Genomic DNA, 16,493 nt, shown 5'->3' with positions numbered 1-16,493 from the left:
TGTCTTGGGTTTCAAGGAATCACAATTACTTAAATGTTTTGATTGACAACAGCAGAGGAATCTAACGGTTCCGTGGCTTTCTGTTGTCGGGACCAACAATCCCTCCACATTCGCCACGGAAAGTGCTCTGTGTGTATTTTGATTGACACTTATATTTACATGGTTGAATGTGAAAATACTAAAATTTTATATTCCGTGTAATAGATTGGTAATGTTTAGTAAAAAATACAGTGGGAATGAGCATTAGATTCTAGAATGAGTGGTTTAATGTGGCTGGTCTGATAGCAATTGATCTGATAGTGGTTGTTTCACTGTGTTTAGTTCATGAAAGTTCTCTTAGCCGTTAACATATGTATATTTTTTGATATGTGTGTTATAGTTCAATAAAAATTGGAAGGAGTCATCGATTAGTTCCTTCTTTTTCACTGTATCTAAGGCTGGAATTCCTTAGGAATTTGCATGAGTGCACTTGGACAAAATGTAGAGGCAGCAAATTGTTTGAACGGTGGAAGGTGTTCAGACACTAGAAGTGGAAGGAGGTAGCTTACTTCTCATCAGATTCGCCTTGAACGGTTATTTCATGGAGTCGATGTGATATTAATCATAATCACCAGTGTGGTTCAAATAATGAAGAGCATCGTAGGAAAGATTAAGGGTTTGGAAATCATTTTCCTCCTAAGCAATGACGTGTTTCTCCATCTCTCTTGTCAAAAGCAAGATCAACAAGCAGAGAAAAACTGCATAAAAACGAAAAGATCCCAGGACACCCTTGATGTATACCCCTGGCATATTATCTTGATGTCTTGAAAGTAAGAAACAGTGTCAAATGCCTCTGTTTACAAATGTCCTTTTTAGAACACTTTTACTTGCATTAATTCACTGAAGCTTCAGAGCAAAAGACAGATGAGACAGGGTAGGAAGGTGGGAATATAATGTTTCAAATGAGGCAAAAGAGAAGTGAAACCTTACCGTGGGCTGCAAGGCCTAGGTACTAACTCAGCCAGAGCTTCGGACTCTGGTCCATTCTGTCTTCTGTGCTCTTCGAGTATTCTACATTAGATATTTATTACATAGATGAGAATAAAGGTTGTTCCACAAAAAGCACCCACACCTTTTATTGACTGTCCCTTCCCTATGAAGCAGAATGCTGGATGCCCTCGACAGTGAAGAGAATCCACAAATCCTTTCTAATTAATTGAATCTCTCCTTCCAGCCAGATCCTTTGCTTTCTGAGGTTTGATGAGGGGGGGTTAAAAATTTTATTTATTTATTTACACATAATGTATTATTTGTTTCAGGGGTACGGGTCTATGAATCATCAGGCTTACACACTTCACAGCATGCCCCATAGCACAGACCCTCCCCAGTGTCCCAGTGTCCATCACCCAGCCGCCCTATACCTCCCCCTCCCCTCCAGCAACCGTCAGTTTGTTTCCTGAGATTAAGAGTCTCTTATGGTTTGTCTCCCTCTCTGCTTTCATCTTGTTTCATTTTTCCCTCCTTTCCCCTATGATCCTCTGTCTTGTTTCTCAAATTCCTCATATTGGTGAGATCATATGATACTTGTCTTTCCTGATTGACTTATTTTGCTCAGCATAATCCCCTCTAGTTCCATCCATGTCATTGCAAATGGCAAGATTTCATTTTTTGATGGCTGCATAGTATTCCATTGTGTATATATACCACATCTTCTTTATCCATTCATCTGTCGATGGACATCTAGGCTCTTTCCATAGTTTGGCTATTGTGGACATTGCTGCTATGAACATTGGGGTGCATGTGCCCCTTTGGATCACTACATTTGTATCTCTGGGTGATTGTATCAGTAGTGTGATTGCTGGGTCACAGGGTAGCTCTATTTTCAACTTTTTGAGGAACCTACATACTGTTTTCCAGAGTGGCTGCACCAGCTCACATTCCCACCAACAATGTAGGAGGGTTCCGTTTCTCTGCATCCTCACCAACACCTGTCATCTCCGTGGCATCAGTCATTCTGACTGGTGTGAGGTGGGATCTCACTGTGGTTATGGTTTGTATTTCCCTGATGCCAACTGATGTTGACCATGGGTCTGCTCAGGTTTTCTATTTCCTCCTGGCTCAGTTTTGGTAGTTTGTATGTCTCTAGGAATGCATCTATTTCTTCCAGATTGTCAAGTTTGCTGGCGTATATTTGCTCATAATATGTTCTTATAATTGTATTTCTTTGGTGTTGGTTGTGATCTCTCCCCTTCATTCATGATTTTATTAATTTGGGTCCTTTCTCTTTTCCTTTTGGTAAGTCTTGCCAAGTTTTATCAATCTTATTCTTTCAAAGAACCAGCTCCTAGTTTCGTTGGCCTGTTCTAATGTTCTTTTGGTTTCTATTTCATTGATTTCTGCTATGATCTTTATTATTTCTCTTCTCCTGCGAGTTTAGGCTTTCTTTGCTGTTCTTTCTCCAGCTCGTCTAGGTGTACAGCTAGGTTGTGTACTTGAGACCTTTCTTGTTTCTTGTTTCTGTGTTCAAAGATTTTGAACCATTGTGTTTTCATTTTCATTTGTTTCCATGACTTTTTTTTTTAGTTCTTCTTTAATTTCCTGGTTGATCCATTCATTCTTTAGTTGGATGCTCTTCAGCCTCCTTGTATTTGGGTTCTTTCCAACTTTCTTCTTGTGATTGAGTTGTAGTTTCAGAGCATTGTAGTCTGAAAATATGTAGGAAATGATCCTAATCTTTTGGTTCCGGCTGATACCTGACTTGTGACCCAGGATGTGATCGATTCTGGAGAATGTTCCATGTGCACTAGAGAAGAATGTGTATTCTGTTGCTTTGGGATGGAATGTTCTGAATAGATCTGTGATGTCCATCTGGTCCAGTGTGTTATTTAAAGCCTTTATTTCCTTGTTGATCTTTTGCTTGGATGGTATGTTCATGTCAGCAAGGGGGTGTTAAAGTCCCCTACTATTGTAATATTATTATTGATGTGTTTCTTTGATTTTGTTATGAATTGGTTTATAGAGTTGGCTGCTCCCATATTAGGATCATAGATTTTTAAAATTCTTAGATCTTCTTGTTGCACAGACCCTTTAAGTATGATATAATGTCCTTCCTCATCTCTCCTTATAGCCTTTGGCTTAACACCGAATTTGTCTGATATAAGGATTGCCACCCCAGCTTTCTTTTAATGTCTGTTAGCAAGGAAAATGATTTTCCACCCCCTCACTTTAAATCTGGAGGTGTCTTTGGGTCTAAAATGAGTTTCTTGTAGACAGCATATTGATGGGTCTTGTTTTGTTTTTGTTTTTGTATTTTTAATCCATTCTGATACCCTGTGTCTTTTGATTGGGGCATTTAGCCCATTTACATTCAGGGTAACTATTGAAAGATATGAATCTAGTGCCATTGTATTGCTTGTAAGGTGACTGTTACTATATGTTGTATCTGTTCCTTTCTGGTCTGTTACTTTTAGGCTCTCTCTTTGCTTAGAGGACCCCTTTCAATATTTCCTGAAGGACTGGTTTGGTGTTTGCAAATTCTTTTAGGTTTTTGTTGTTGTTGTTGTTCTGGAAGGTTTTTATTTCTCCTTCTATTTTCAATGATGGCCTAGCTGGATATAGTATTCTTGGGTGCATGTTTTTCTCATTTAGTGCTCTGACTATATCATGCCAGTTCTTTCTGGCCTGCCAGGTGTCTGTGGATAAGTCTGCTGCCAATCTAATATTTCTACCATTGTAGGTTACAGATCTTTTGTCCTGGCCTGCTTTCAGGATTTTCTCTTTATCTCTGAGACTTGTACGTTTTATTCTTAGATGATGAGGTGTTGACCTATTTTTATTGATTTTGAGAGGGGTTCTGTTCCTCCTGAATTTCGATGCCTGTTTCCTTCCCCACATTATGGAAGTTCTCCACTATAATATACTCCAGTATAGCTTCTGCCTGCACCTCTCTTTCTTCTTCTTCTGGAATACCAACTGTTCTAATATTGTTTCATCTTATGGTATCACTTATCTCTCGAGTTCTCCCCTTGTGATCCAGTGGTTGTTTATCTCTCTTTTTCTCAGCTTCTTTATTCTCCATCATTTGGTCTTCTATATCGCTAATTCTCTCTTCTGCCTCATTTATCCTAGCAGTAAGAGCCTCCATTCTTGATTGTATCTTACTAATAGCTTTTTTTGATTTCAGCTTGGTTAGATTTTAGTTCTTTTATTTCTCCATAAAGGGATTCTCTAGTATCTTGTATGCTTTTTTTCAAGCCCAGGTAGCATCTTTATAATTGTTACTTTGATCTCTAGTCCTGACATCTTACTAACGTCTGTATTGATCAGGTCCCTAGCAGTTGGTACTGCTTCTTGTTTTTTATTTTATTTATTTATTTATTTTTTGAGGTGAGTTTTTCCACCTTGTCATTTTGTCCAGAGAAGAATAGATGAATGACTATAACTAAAAGGGTAAAATGTTCCCAGAAAAATATACACTAAAAATATATATACTAACAGAAGGGACCCAAAACCGGGGGGGGGGGGGTAGGGAGAAGAAGGGGGAAAAAATATGAGTAAGCTTGTATAGAACAGAGCCACACACTTGATTTTGGTCTTTGGAAGAAACTGCATTCTGAATTTTTAAAGTAAGATAAATTTAAATGTATACAAAAATAGGGGTAAACATGATAAACAGATGGAATACGATTGTAAAGATGAAAATTAAAAGATTTTTAAAAGGAAATGATAGGATGAGAAGTTAGTGGAAAAAAGAAAGAAAAATTTTTGAAAAAAAAAAAGGAGAGTGTGATCAGGCTGGAGACTAGAACAAAGGGATTTACTAGATTTAGGATGTATTTTGGTTTGTTGGAAGAAACTATATCCCAAAACTTCAAAGAAAGAAAAATGTGTGTGTGTGTATAAATGTATATATATGGTTAAATACAATGAAAGGAGAGATATGACTTTAAAAATGAGAATTAAAAAGATTTTTAAAAAGATATTGATAAGATAACATGTTGGTTAAAATAAGAAAGAGGAAGCATTTTAAAAATAGAAAAGAAATAATGAAAACTTAAAAAATTTACTTTGAAAGACTAAAGAATCATGGGGAAAAAGCCATGAATTCTATGTGTTGCTTTCCCGAAACTCATTGATCAGTGAGCTTTGCGCAGTGACAGTATCGTAGCCAATGAGGTTTATCCGAGGCGCGATTATTGCTAATTGAAAACTCATTGATCAGTGAACTTGGTCTCAGCTGGACATTCTTGCTGATCTTCTGCGGGAGGGGCCGTTGCCCTGATTCTCAAATGTCTTTGCGGTAGGCGGAACCGCACTGCCCTTGCCAGGGGCGGGGCTAAGCAATCCGCTGGGGGTCGCGCTCGGAGCTTTTGTTCCCTGAGCGCTTTCCGTACCGCTTGGGAGGACGGGAATGAAGATGGCGGCCGCGCAGTCTCCGCTGGAGGAGCGAGAGCTCGGGGCCCTCCTCAGTGCGCCTCGGAGAGAAGCCGTCAGTCCCTCCCGTCTCCCTGGTCTCCGGCCGCGCTCCGAGCTCCCCCGGGCTGTGACCGAGCGTTTCCGTCTCTGGGCGCGGCCCGTGTGGCGTCTCCAAACCCAGCGATTCCCGCCGCGCAGCCACGCTGCTGCTCCCAGAGAAGGAAGGGGCGTCCCCGGATCTGCCGCTGCTTGACTGCGCCGCGGACCGCGGTTGATGCGCGCCCCGAGCCGAGAGCTCCCCGGCTGCCCCGCTCCGACCCCGGGAGCGCCGCCGCCCTCGGACGCCCGGTCTTCCTGGGACCCTGAGGGACCCGAGGCCACACGGTCCCCGCGAGGGCTCCGCCCCGCTCAGCCTCTGGAGCGACGTCCCTCCGGAGCGGACTGTAACCGTGGGGTTTGGGCCGCTGCTCTCTCCCCTGCCGGTAAGTGGCCGCCGGGCCCCTCCCCCGCGGTCTGTCTGCCCCGATGCCGCCTCCGCCTCCCGTCCCCGTGCCTCCGCCTGCCGGAAAGTGTCGCTTTTCTGTCGCTGGAGTCGCCGCCGCGGGGCTGGTCGGTGCTCAGGATGGTTTGGGACCTGTCCGGGGACTCGGGATCCGGTGACAGTCAGGTCTCCCGCTCCTCCGCCTTCCCTCTTGGGCGGGTTTTTGTTTTTTTTCTTTTTCTCGCAAGCAAAACTGCAGTAACTCTTGCATTAATATTGTCTCTTAAGACACTGGGAAACACTGCGTTCAAAGCTCTGATAACCGGCTTGTGGCACAGAAGTCCCCGTGTGACGGTGGGAGACCATTCATCCTAGTTAGCACAGCTGCACAGGGCCGGTGAGTCGGGTCCACTTACAAGCCGTGTGAGCTGCGGGGGTCTCTACCTGTCTACGTGTTTTTTTTTTGTTTGTTTGTTTTTAAAGATTTTATTTATTTATTTGACAGAGATCACAAGTAGGCAGAGAGGCAGGCAGAGAGAGAGGAGAAAGCAGGCTCCCCACGGAGCAGAGAGCCTGATGCGGGGCTCGATCCCAGGACCCTGAGATCATGACCTGAGCCGAAGGCAGCGGCTTAATCCACTGAGCCACCCAGGCGCTCCGTGTCTACGTGTCTTACACGTTCCTACCCTTCTAATCTTGATGTTAGGTTGGATTTATGTAAGTGTGCGGAATTTCTGATTTTTCTGAAATGCGTTTATTTCAACTTTTAAGATAAGAAGGTTGACTTCTTTACAGACTGGAGCAAATGTGAAAAACCCAAGGTATCACAGCTACATTTCTTATTTTTGTGTAGTGCTTGATGTATGCAGACTCAAAGAATTCAAAATCATTGAGACCATTGACTCTGATTTAAGAGAAACAGAATAAACAAAACTTTGTCCAGTGGGATCTGGTTTAATTGCTGTTCCCATTTACACTTAATTCCTGTTCTCTCTCCTGGTCCCAGGCAACCACTAACAGGCTTTCTGGACTTCCCTTTCCTGGGCATTTCATATAAAAGGAGTCATACAATATGTAATCTTTTGAGTCTTTGTCCTCTCACTTGGCACTCTTTTTGTGAAACCCGAGGCTGTAGGGTGCAGCAGTGGTCTCTTTCTTTGGGGGCTAAACAGTACTCCATTGCGTGAATATGCCACATTTCATCGATCTGTCCACCACCTGATGGACTTACTTAGTGGTGACTATGAATGGTGCTTATGTGGCGCTTCAGGTACAAGCCTTTCTGTGGACATAGGTTTCGTTTCCCTTGGGTACATACCAGCGATGGAGTTTCTGGGTGTTATTGTAAGCTCACGCACAAAATACAAGAAAGGGAAAGACTATTTTTCCAAAGTGACTGTATTATTATACGTTAATACTCAGCAACGTGTGAAGATCCAGGTTTCTCCATATCCTTACCCAAACTCGTTCTTACCTTTTTTTTTTTTTTTGTTATCATGGTCATTCTAGTAGACGTGACACAGAGTCTTGTGATTTTAATTTGCGTGTCCCTAAGGGTAACTGCAGACCAGCTGCATTTGAAGGGCAGGAGACGAAATGGCCGTCGTGTGGCTGGCACAGGGCAGGTCTCCGAGAACCTTCACTCCCTTTTTGGAGTCAGCAGGGGCTCCAGACCTGCACGTCTTACTTTTCAGCTTCTCATTCGGCTTAGCTTCTGTCTGAGGGGGCTTGGCACTCCCACTACTTAGAATCTTCCCTTAAGGCATGTTCATGTTCTCTTCTGCTTTGAATGGACCTAAATATTTCTTGGGACGAGGTGAAACACACATACACACACCGTCAAGAATACTCTCGAAGCAGCCCCAAACCTGTCACTTTAGAGTCGCACACTCGGAAGGTGGGATGGCTGGACACAGTTCTCCTGTGGCTGTGAACTTGCATTTTCTGTATGTGAAGTTACGTAACTGTTCAAGGGACACGGACCCACGAGTGAGGCTTCTCTGCTGTCTGGTTTGCATTGGGCAGCATGAGCTCTTCAGTTCAGATGTGGTCCTAGGAACAGGCCTGCTGGCTTTAGACCCGCAGCTCTGAACGCAGCACCCGGGCCCCTTGCAAACCCCCGTCCCCCCAGTATGTCTGGGGATCCCCAAGAGAGCTTTTAAAATGACAGTGGGAGCCCTGGAACTCTCTGCTGTGGCTCCTCTTGCTGTGCTCAGTGGCCCTCATGGCCAGCAGAGCTCCTGGTTTGGGCGCTGACAGGTGTGCTCTGAGCTGAGTTCCGTTTCTCTGGCTTGTCTCTGTCGCCTTGCGGAGCAGGTGGCTTACGTGGCCGTGATGCTCTTTGTCTGCAGGAATGAAAATGTGGCCTCCGAGCGTGTGGCGTTCCGGGGGGGCTGGGCCCCACAGCTCAGCCAGGAGACGCTAAAGGGGTACAGTGGTTGTGCACACTTTTTTCCTTGGCCCTGAGCTCGTCTGTCCCGCTGCTCGTCTGTCCCGCTGGCTGAGCTCGTCTGTCCTGCTGGCTGAGCTCATCTGTCCCGCTGGCTGAGCTCGTCTGTCCGGCTGGCTGAGCTCGTCTGTCCCGCTGCTCGTCCGTCCCGCTGCTCGTCTGTCCCGCTGGCTGAGCTCGTCTGTCCCGCTGGCTGAGCTCGTCTGTCCCGCTGGCTGAGCTCGTCTGTCCCGCTGCTCGTCTGTCCCGCTGGCTGAGCTCGTCTGTCCCGCTGCTCGTCTGTCCCGCTGCTCGTCTGTCCCGCTGGCTGAGCTCGTCTGTCCCGCTGGCTGAACTCGTCTGTCCCGCTGCTCGTCTGTCCCGCTGGCTGAGCTCGTCTGTCCCGCTGGCTGAACTCGTCTGTCCCGCTGGCTGAGCTCACACGAGTTCCAAGCACCAGTTCTTAAAACGACTTCAGGACTCCCTCCCATTCAGAGAGTTTGGTCATCACAGCAGACGTCCTTTTCCCATTTCAGACCTGTCCCATGTTCCTGCAATCACACTGCAGTGTGACTTCGGTGACCGCTCTCCCCCCATGACCGTCAAAACAAAGGGGTCCACTGGCAACTTCTGCATGTGTCTCAGAGCCAAGGATGGGTTTGTTCTATGTTTTTCCTTCTTTCTCTCAATTTCTCACCCCTCTTCTACGCGCATTGACATTGTTGTGAATCACTGGATGCTTGTGGGTGGGGGAGGGGTGCTGTCCTCTCCACGAAGGAGGCGCACTTGCCGGCCATCCCATCATGCCTCTGTTCTCTCAGATCCGATGATAGGATTTGATCTAAGCACAAACCCACAAGCTGACGGGGAAGTTACAACACTGGCATACGGACTCCTGCAAAGAACGGGGACAACCTAGGGACATTGCATTTTCTGTCACTGTCGGTTCAACGGGGCTAAACCCAGTCTATTCATTCGGACATAGACCACAGAACCTCTCCTGTACCAGCTCTCACTCAGCATTCTCCCGGCCAGTTCTTGTATCCCAATGTGTCACAATTATTAGAGTCTATGGTTTTAAATTATTTTTTTCTCATAGGCACTCACAAATTCCTTTACCCCCCCAAAACATAAAAAGGTAAAACTTATTATTATAATAGTAAACCTAGAGAACACACAGAAGTAAAAAGGAGAAAACAAAAACCATCTATCGTTTTACCATCCACGGAGACCGCGGGATGGCTACCATTTCTGTTTTGCTTTCCCTCTGCCCTTGTGACTTTTTAAAATTTCAATTGGGATTATATTTAATTTTGTGCCTTACTCTAAAAATTAGTAAAAGGTTATAAACCAAGATGCCTTTAAGATCTTACTATTGATTAATTTGACTGAAGAAATAAATATAAAATAAAATGAAATTTTTGTACAGCTAATACAAACCAGCCCCTACTGCTGAATTTTCCTTTGAGCCAAACCCAGAAGCCTCTTTCAGAGACTAGCCCCTACCCACTCTGCAGTCTCCTCGACAGCCACGAGAAGAAGAACACAGTAAGACAAAAAAAATGCAAACTGACGTTTTCAATTTCCGTCCCGTCTCAGTGTAATGGAAGCCCTTTGCCTTCCCTTCCGGCGAGCGTGTGGCCAAGAGCTACGGTTGGTAGGTTTCAGGACCTCCAGATGTTGGGCAGAGGGCCAAATCATAAATGCCTCTCAATAATTCTTACTTTGGCAAGGTTTTTATCTCTACCCATGAGATTTCTGAAAAATGACCCGTAGGTAACTTGAACTGAGTAGACCAACTCCTGTTTCAGGAGAACTGAGAAAGGGGGACTTATGATGACCCTCTGCCTCTTTTCCAGGCTGATGTTCACAGCGTGTTGTTGGAGAACAGATCGGTCCTGTCACCGTTTCATCTGTCTGTCTGTCTTTTTTTCTTTCTTTCTTTCTCTATAGCTAGCTTTATTGGAAGAACAGTATATAACACAAAACATACAAAGTATGTGTTAATCAACTGTTATTGGTAAGGCTTCTGGTCAAAAATAGTAAAATTAATTTAGTGATTACATTTTTAGGGAGCCGGAAGTTATACTTGGATTTTTGACTGCATGGGTTGGGTGTCTGTGTCCCAAACCTTCACTGTTTGAGTCGGTTGTATTTGCCCATAGGCACTAGTCTTGGGCTCTGAGTTCCTGTGGGAGGCAGCGAATCCAAGCCAAGACGCTGCTTTCTCTTAGTCATCAGTGTGGGGGTGGACTGGGTTTCTGATGTTATTAATCCCTGGTTTGTTGCATTGTATCCCGTTGGAATTCCTGCACTGACCTCATTCCTTGGGTCTTCCAGACATGAGGTCCATTCTGCTTTCCTAGTTAGTCTGACTGGTAAACCGTTCTGGTCTCTGCCTCTCTGCTATGTCATCTTGTAGCTTTTCCAAGTTCTGGCCCTATTCCTACCTCATAGCCATGAATCTACACGGGCTCCTGTCCATTTTTCTTCATTCTTACTATAAAGTCATCTGCTCTTCGACACTTGTCGTTTCTGTGTCGTAAGAACAGGAAAGCATAACATTGCGTGGTAGGTGGTCTGGTGAACTTTGGAGACCAGCTGCCAGGCTTCAAGTCTTGACCGTGTTCCGTGATGGTGGTACTGTCTTCTCCTCTCCCTGCTTCAGTTTCCTCACGTGTGAGGGAGAACGAGGCAAACATTTGTTCGGTTTAAATGAGTTAATTCATTTAGGACAATCCTGATAGGTAAAAAGTTTTAAATGAATGTTTTCAACGCGACTTCAGAATCTATACTTGTTTTGTTTTCTATCTTGATTCATCGAGGATATTTTCTTAACACTTTGATAATTTTATTCACTCACTTAAGGACCCTTGCCGAGTGAGTGTCTGCTTCGTATTCCTGCTGCTCTTCCGTTCCGTTGACAAACGTGCCTTCCGTGACGCAGGACCGCTTCAGGGCGGAAATTAGCTAACCAGCTTGGTTTTGGCAAGAAAGGCAGGCATATAAATTTATAAAATAAATAAATATACAAGGATGCAAACTTTTCTTAGAAACAAAGAATATATGTTGATTCTTGAAAATGAATGATTCTATATACAATGCCTATAGGCTAAATGAAACAAAGCAACATTATGCTGATTTCTGGAACACACATTCTCCCACTATTAAAAGAAATTTAAAAGAAATTAAAAGAAACTTTTGTTTGCTCTAACACTTCCTCTTTTTTATACTTATGAGGGGAACAGAAATGTCAAATTAAGCAGGGCAGGGAAGACTGTCCATCCCGTTCAGGGAAAGCTGAGGCAAATGATGAGTTAACCATCTGACAGGTAATGTTCTCTGCTTTTCTGAGATTTGTAGTCCAATTTTGCAACTCCGGTTGGAATGGGTAGAAGTTGGTACTGAGTTCACTTCAGTGGTAGGAAAGCGTCCAGACCCACGGTGCTCCGTGCACAGCTCCACCTTGGACGTCAGTCTCTGGTAAGTCGCAGGTTCCGCAGGACTGATGATGGCTCTGGAAACAAAAGCCTCCCCCATGCTCCCTTCCCAGGCCAGCAGCATGAACAGGTAGTGAGTTTGTCATTTTCAAGATTGCACAGAGACACAAATAGCACATCTCAGTCTACAAACAAAAGTGTACAAGAAACCTAGCTTTCTTGCTTTCCAAATCTCTAGTCCATGTTAATTTCAAGCCCCATTCAACTAGGATAGGGCAGTGTCTTCTCAGTCACCTTGGAGTCTCCTCTCCCCACTGCCATTACCGTCTGGGCTTTAGTCTAGTTAAGAGAAGGAATAAAGCCATCACACTGGGGCTAGGGTCCCTCTAGTCCTTGGCTCACACCGGCACACCAGCATCTGTGTCCATATTTACCCCTTTGCCCCCCAGCAGTGGGATTATACTGCTGCTTTTGTGCCCCACTTGGGGTCCCAGAACTTCCGCTGGGGCCCAAGCTCTGTCTTCAGAGTGTTATCGTCTCGCCCATCTCAAGAGCTAGTTCACACTCACTTCCTGCCAGAGATGACTCCTTGTCTCTCCAACGCTGTCTCATCTCTTTTTCCTCTAAGATTCTACCACATTCATCTGGCACTTGCCATTCAGACTGTCTTGTCCTTAAGCTTTTCCTGAGTGTCTGTAGGTCTTTTTAGGATAGGGCTCCACATCCTTTACCTACAGTTCCTCATTAATATGCCCTCGTCAGTTAAATTCGTATTCCGTCTGGCAGCTAAGGAGCCCACGAGCTCACACAGAGCAAAGTAAGGAGACGCAGGTTAACAGGGAGAAAATGCAGACACGTGTTGCAGGTTATCAAGCTTATGCACCAACAAACCAAAAACATGCTGTGTGTATATTTCATCTTCTGTACTACACTTTAATTCATAGGTGGTGTCTCTGTGTTCAAGATTTTTTATCTTTACCAGGATCCAGCCTGGTGACTCAGTTCACTGGCGCATCTGCTCTATGCTGACCCTGTTCTAAGTACCATGAAGAAATAAAAAGGAAATTAAAAAGTAAATAAAAATTCCAACCAAAACAATATCTCAAGAAGTTGATTGGAAAACCACGTACACAGAAATGATGACTAGATAAGCCCAAATAATGGACTCCTCCATCATCTCTGTCAGTAACACAGCAAGTTCAATTTTTAGTCTGGTTGTCTCATTTCTACCAAGTGCTCCTGCACTAGGCCCTGGTGATACAGAGGAAAATAGGACGTGGTTACAGGTTACATTTGATATGACTGCTTGGAATTTATGGTTATAAATAAGAACATGGCTACACAAGAAACTACTATTTCCTTAAATCAAATGCTCGTTTTAAGAGGTACCCCCGGGGCCCAATTTACCCCAGCTGGAGAAGGGAAACATATAAAGTATGGAGCTCTCAGGTGGACCAGAAGACTGATCTATAACCTCTCCAGCCAGAAAACTCACCAAACACCGAAACATATAACATTGTATCAGCTTCTGGTGTAATGATATAATGTTGCATGTGAATTATAGCTCAGTAAAGATAAAACCAAGCAAATTTTTCAAAGACGAAACCAAAACCAAACCAAAACAAACAACAACAACAACAAAAACAAAGCTCCCCCAAACCCCCCAGATGTCCTTCTTGGGTAGTTAACTTCAGGAGCAATTTTCTCCATATTGTTGGTTACAGACCTTTGTTAAAACCTGACTCACTGCTATTTGGGTAGGTCTTCCAAAGACTACACACACACTGTTGTGTACACTGAGACGCTCTGGCTGTAAAAGGGAGCACGCTTATTACGAATTACTCCGTGACAACAGCAACGTAAAGCCTGGAGTATGGCGCCCGAGTCCTGCAACGCTGTCAAAGCGAAGGAAACTAATTAAGGGCAAAACAAAACATCCCAAACCCCTGAAATCTCTCCCCAGTGGGCTATCAAATCACAGCAGACCCAGAAGTAGATTCTCTTCCTGTTGCAGTAAGAGGGAAACAGTTTCCCCAGAAAAATTTCACAAACGTTTCTGCCACCTGCAGGGTTTACCTTTTGTGAATTTCCCGAACTGGGGCTTTACTGCTCCCAGATCTGGATTTGTCACAATGTTTACTTATCTCTGGGTTGGTGAGGAAAGAACTTTAAAAAACTGAATATTAGATGCCAAGAAGACAGTACTATTTGGGTATGTTTCTATGGGACACTGAGTTTGTGAGCAACGCTGAGAATTGAATATATACTTAGGTAACTTCCCTGTAGGCTATTTTAATAATATTATAAGTTAATTTCTTTTGTAAAGTAGGACATACATGCTTATTGTAGATAATTTTTAAAAGCCAGAAGGATATACAGAAGAGATCAGAATCACCTGTAATCCCATCACCTAGAGAGAAAACATGCTGGAATATTTCTGTTTGTGTGTTTCAGATAGTTGACATTATACCGTTCACGTCCGTTCTTCTTTTTCTACCTGCTCTTATACTTACTACTACGCCACCTTGATTTGACGGTTATTTGATATTCATTGACGATGACAGCTAATGTTTTTTGATGCTGATATATATCATGTAATTTATCCCTGTCACAGTCCTAGGGGGTAGGTGATTTTATTAACCCATTTCGCAGATGAAGAAATTGGGCAAATATGGGTCAGGGAACTTGCTCAAGGTTTCCCTAACATTAAGTGCGGAATGGGGGTTGATCCAAGTTCGAGCCATCCTAGAGCCCAGCCGCTACACATCAGACTGTACTGTTATTGGTCAGGTTTTGGTTTTGCAAGCAGAAGCCCCTCAGCATTTTTCAGTGTGGGCTCTAATACCGGGAATGTAAGGTTTATACAGCCTGTACACACCTCCCACTGGAAGCGAGCAGTGATCAGGGAAGCCCTAGGCCTAGCACACAGGCGTGCCAGACCGAGCTCAGCTGCTGCCCCGCCAGCCGGCTGCTGATGCTCACGCTCACGCCTCAGCTCCTGCCGCCAGCAATGGCCTGTCCTTCCCTCCTGCCGCCAGCAATGGCCTGTCTGTCCTTCCTGACTTGCAGAGCTCGGGAAGTGCCGTCCACTGATCATGTCCACACATGCTTCCTGCTGCCAAGGAAATCTGAGAAATGTAGTTTCTAGGCCTTCAGCTCCCACGGTGCAGGGCAGAGCGCGGCTGGACAGGGAAGGCCATGAGATGCCCAGGGAAGGTGCGGCCCTGGGTTATGGGACAAATCGTGTCGTCCGTTGCAGTTACTTCTCTGAGCTCTGGTTGCAGGAGATCCTGGTAACTCGGGTCGCACCGCACAGTCCCTGCCTGCGAGCGCCTTAAACACCCGCCGCCTTCCCGTCCTCCCTGTGGCTCGGGGACCTTCCCACCTGCCCTGCCATCCCCCACCAGGCCGCCTGCCCGGTTCCCAGCGCGCGGCCACCGGAGGGCAGCACCTGCCCGCCACGGAAGCAGCCGGCGCCCACTTGGCCTGAGGGGGGGTCTCCGGGGCGGACCTTCCAGGCCAGGCGCGGGTCCCACCCCAGGCGTTGGCGCCATGGTCAGCTGCTTTCCCGCACCGGCCGGTGTCTGGCTGGCTCCGGCTTCCTTCTGGGGAACGCTCCTTCAGCCCCTGCGGGTGCACCCGCTTGAGGGGGGCGACGCAGGCCTGGGTGGGGGCAGGCGCTGCGTCATCCCGCATCTCCCGCGCTCTGAGTTGCCGCCACACTCCCCTCTGGGACACTCCTGTCCCTGTGGAAACCAGCTGGTGCAGAGGACAGGGTTGACTGCCGGGATGTGTCCTGACAGGCGGCTGTCCTGGTTCCCCATACCCTGGCTGCAGGGAAATTGGGGGCATCGCTGTTTGTCCACATTCTTCCCGTAGATCCCTAAATAACGGAATTGCTGTATAAGAGAAAATAAACATTTTTACGTGGTGGTAGGTATTGGCAGTTCAGTTCCACACAGTTTTACCAATTCCTACGCCCACTGGCTAGTAGTGGTGCTTCTGCTTGAATCCTGGCTCCCTGCAACCTGGGCCTAGTGGCGTTGGATCTGCCTCTGCTTATCATTATGTAGACGCTGCCCCATATTTATGTGTGCATGAACATATAGAATTATGTATTATATACATCTTATTACATGACAGGCACCAGAATATCTGTGTATGTTTCCCACAGGCTGCTTCAGTCCCCCTGTTAAAGTGAATCACGGGCTAGTGCTCTCTCTCCCATATATCTCTGCAGCTCCAAAACCAAAATCTCAAAATCTGAGGAAAGAAACATCCCCATATGCCCATAACTGTGGCAGTCCTCACTGCTAGTGAGTGCAAGGAATTCTTCCGCAAGTTGTAGGGCTGTAGCACGAAGGAGTAGGTTGAGCTGTGGTGACCCAAACCCCAAACCCCAGTGCTTTAAACCAGATACGGTTGTTTCTCTTTGTCAGAGCAACAGTCAGGAGCTCAGCAGGATCTCATCTGGTATGAGATTCACTGAACCAGGGTCATTCCACCTCCCATTCCCACGCTGACACCCACGTTCCACCCAGCAGGAAGCAGAAAGGGAAGGCATGCTCCTGCTTTCCAGAAGATGCTTCGCAGAACTTACACACACCTCTTGCTCCTGGAGCTCGCTGCCCAGAAGGTGGTGAGACGGCCGAGTTCAGCTGCAAAGAGGGTGGGAAATACAGTCTTCTTTCCAAGGGATCATTTTCCAGCTAAACATCAGATGAGTTCTGTCCCTGCCCCAGAGGCGCAG

The 16,493-nt window shown here is 45.6% G+C and overlaps 1 pseudogene; it reads left to right on the top strand.

Moving 5' to 3' along the window:
- Positions 1–5,120: 5,120 nt before the first annotated feature.
- On the top strand, positions 5,121–5,244 carry LOC123928579 (annotated as a pseudogene).
- The last annotated feature ends 11,249 nt before the right edge of the window (positions 5,245–16,493 follow it).

The sequence above is a fragment of the Meles meles genome, chromosome 17 (assembly GCF_922984935.1).
Source record: "Meles meles chromosome 17, mMelMel3.1 paternal haplotype, whole genome shotgun sequence".
Taxonomy (NCBI): Eukaryota; Metazoa; Chordata; class Mammalia; order Carnivora; family Mustelidae; genus Meles; species Meles meles.
This window is presented reverse-complemented; position numbering and strand designations above follow the sequence as displayed.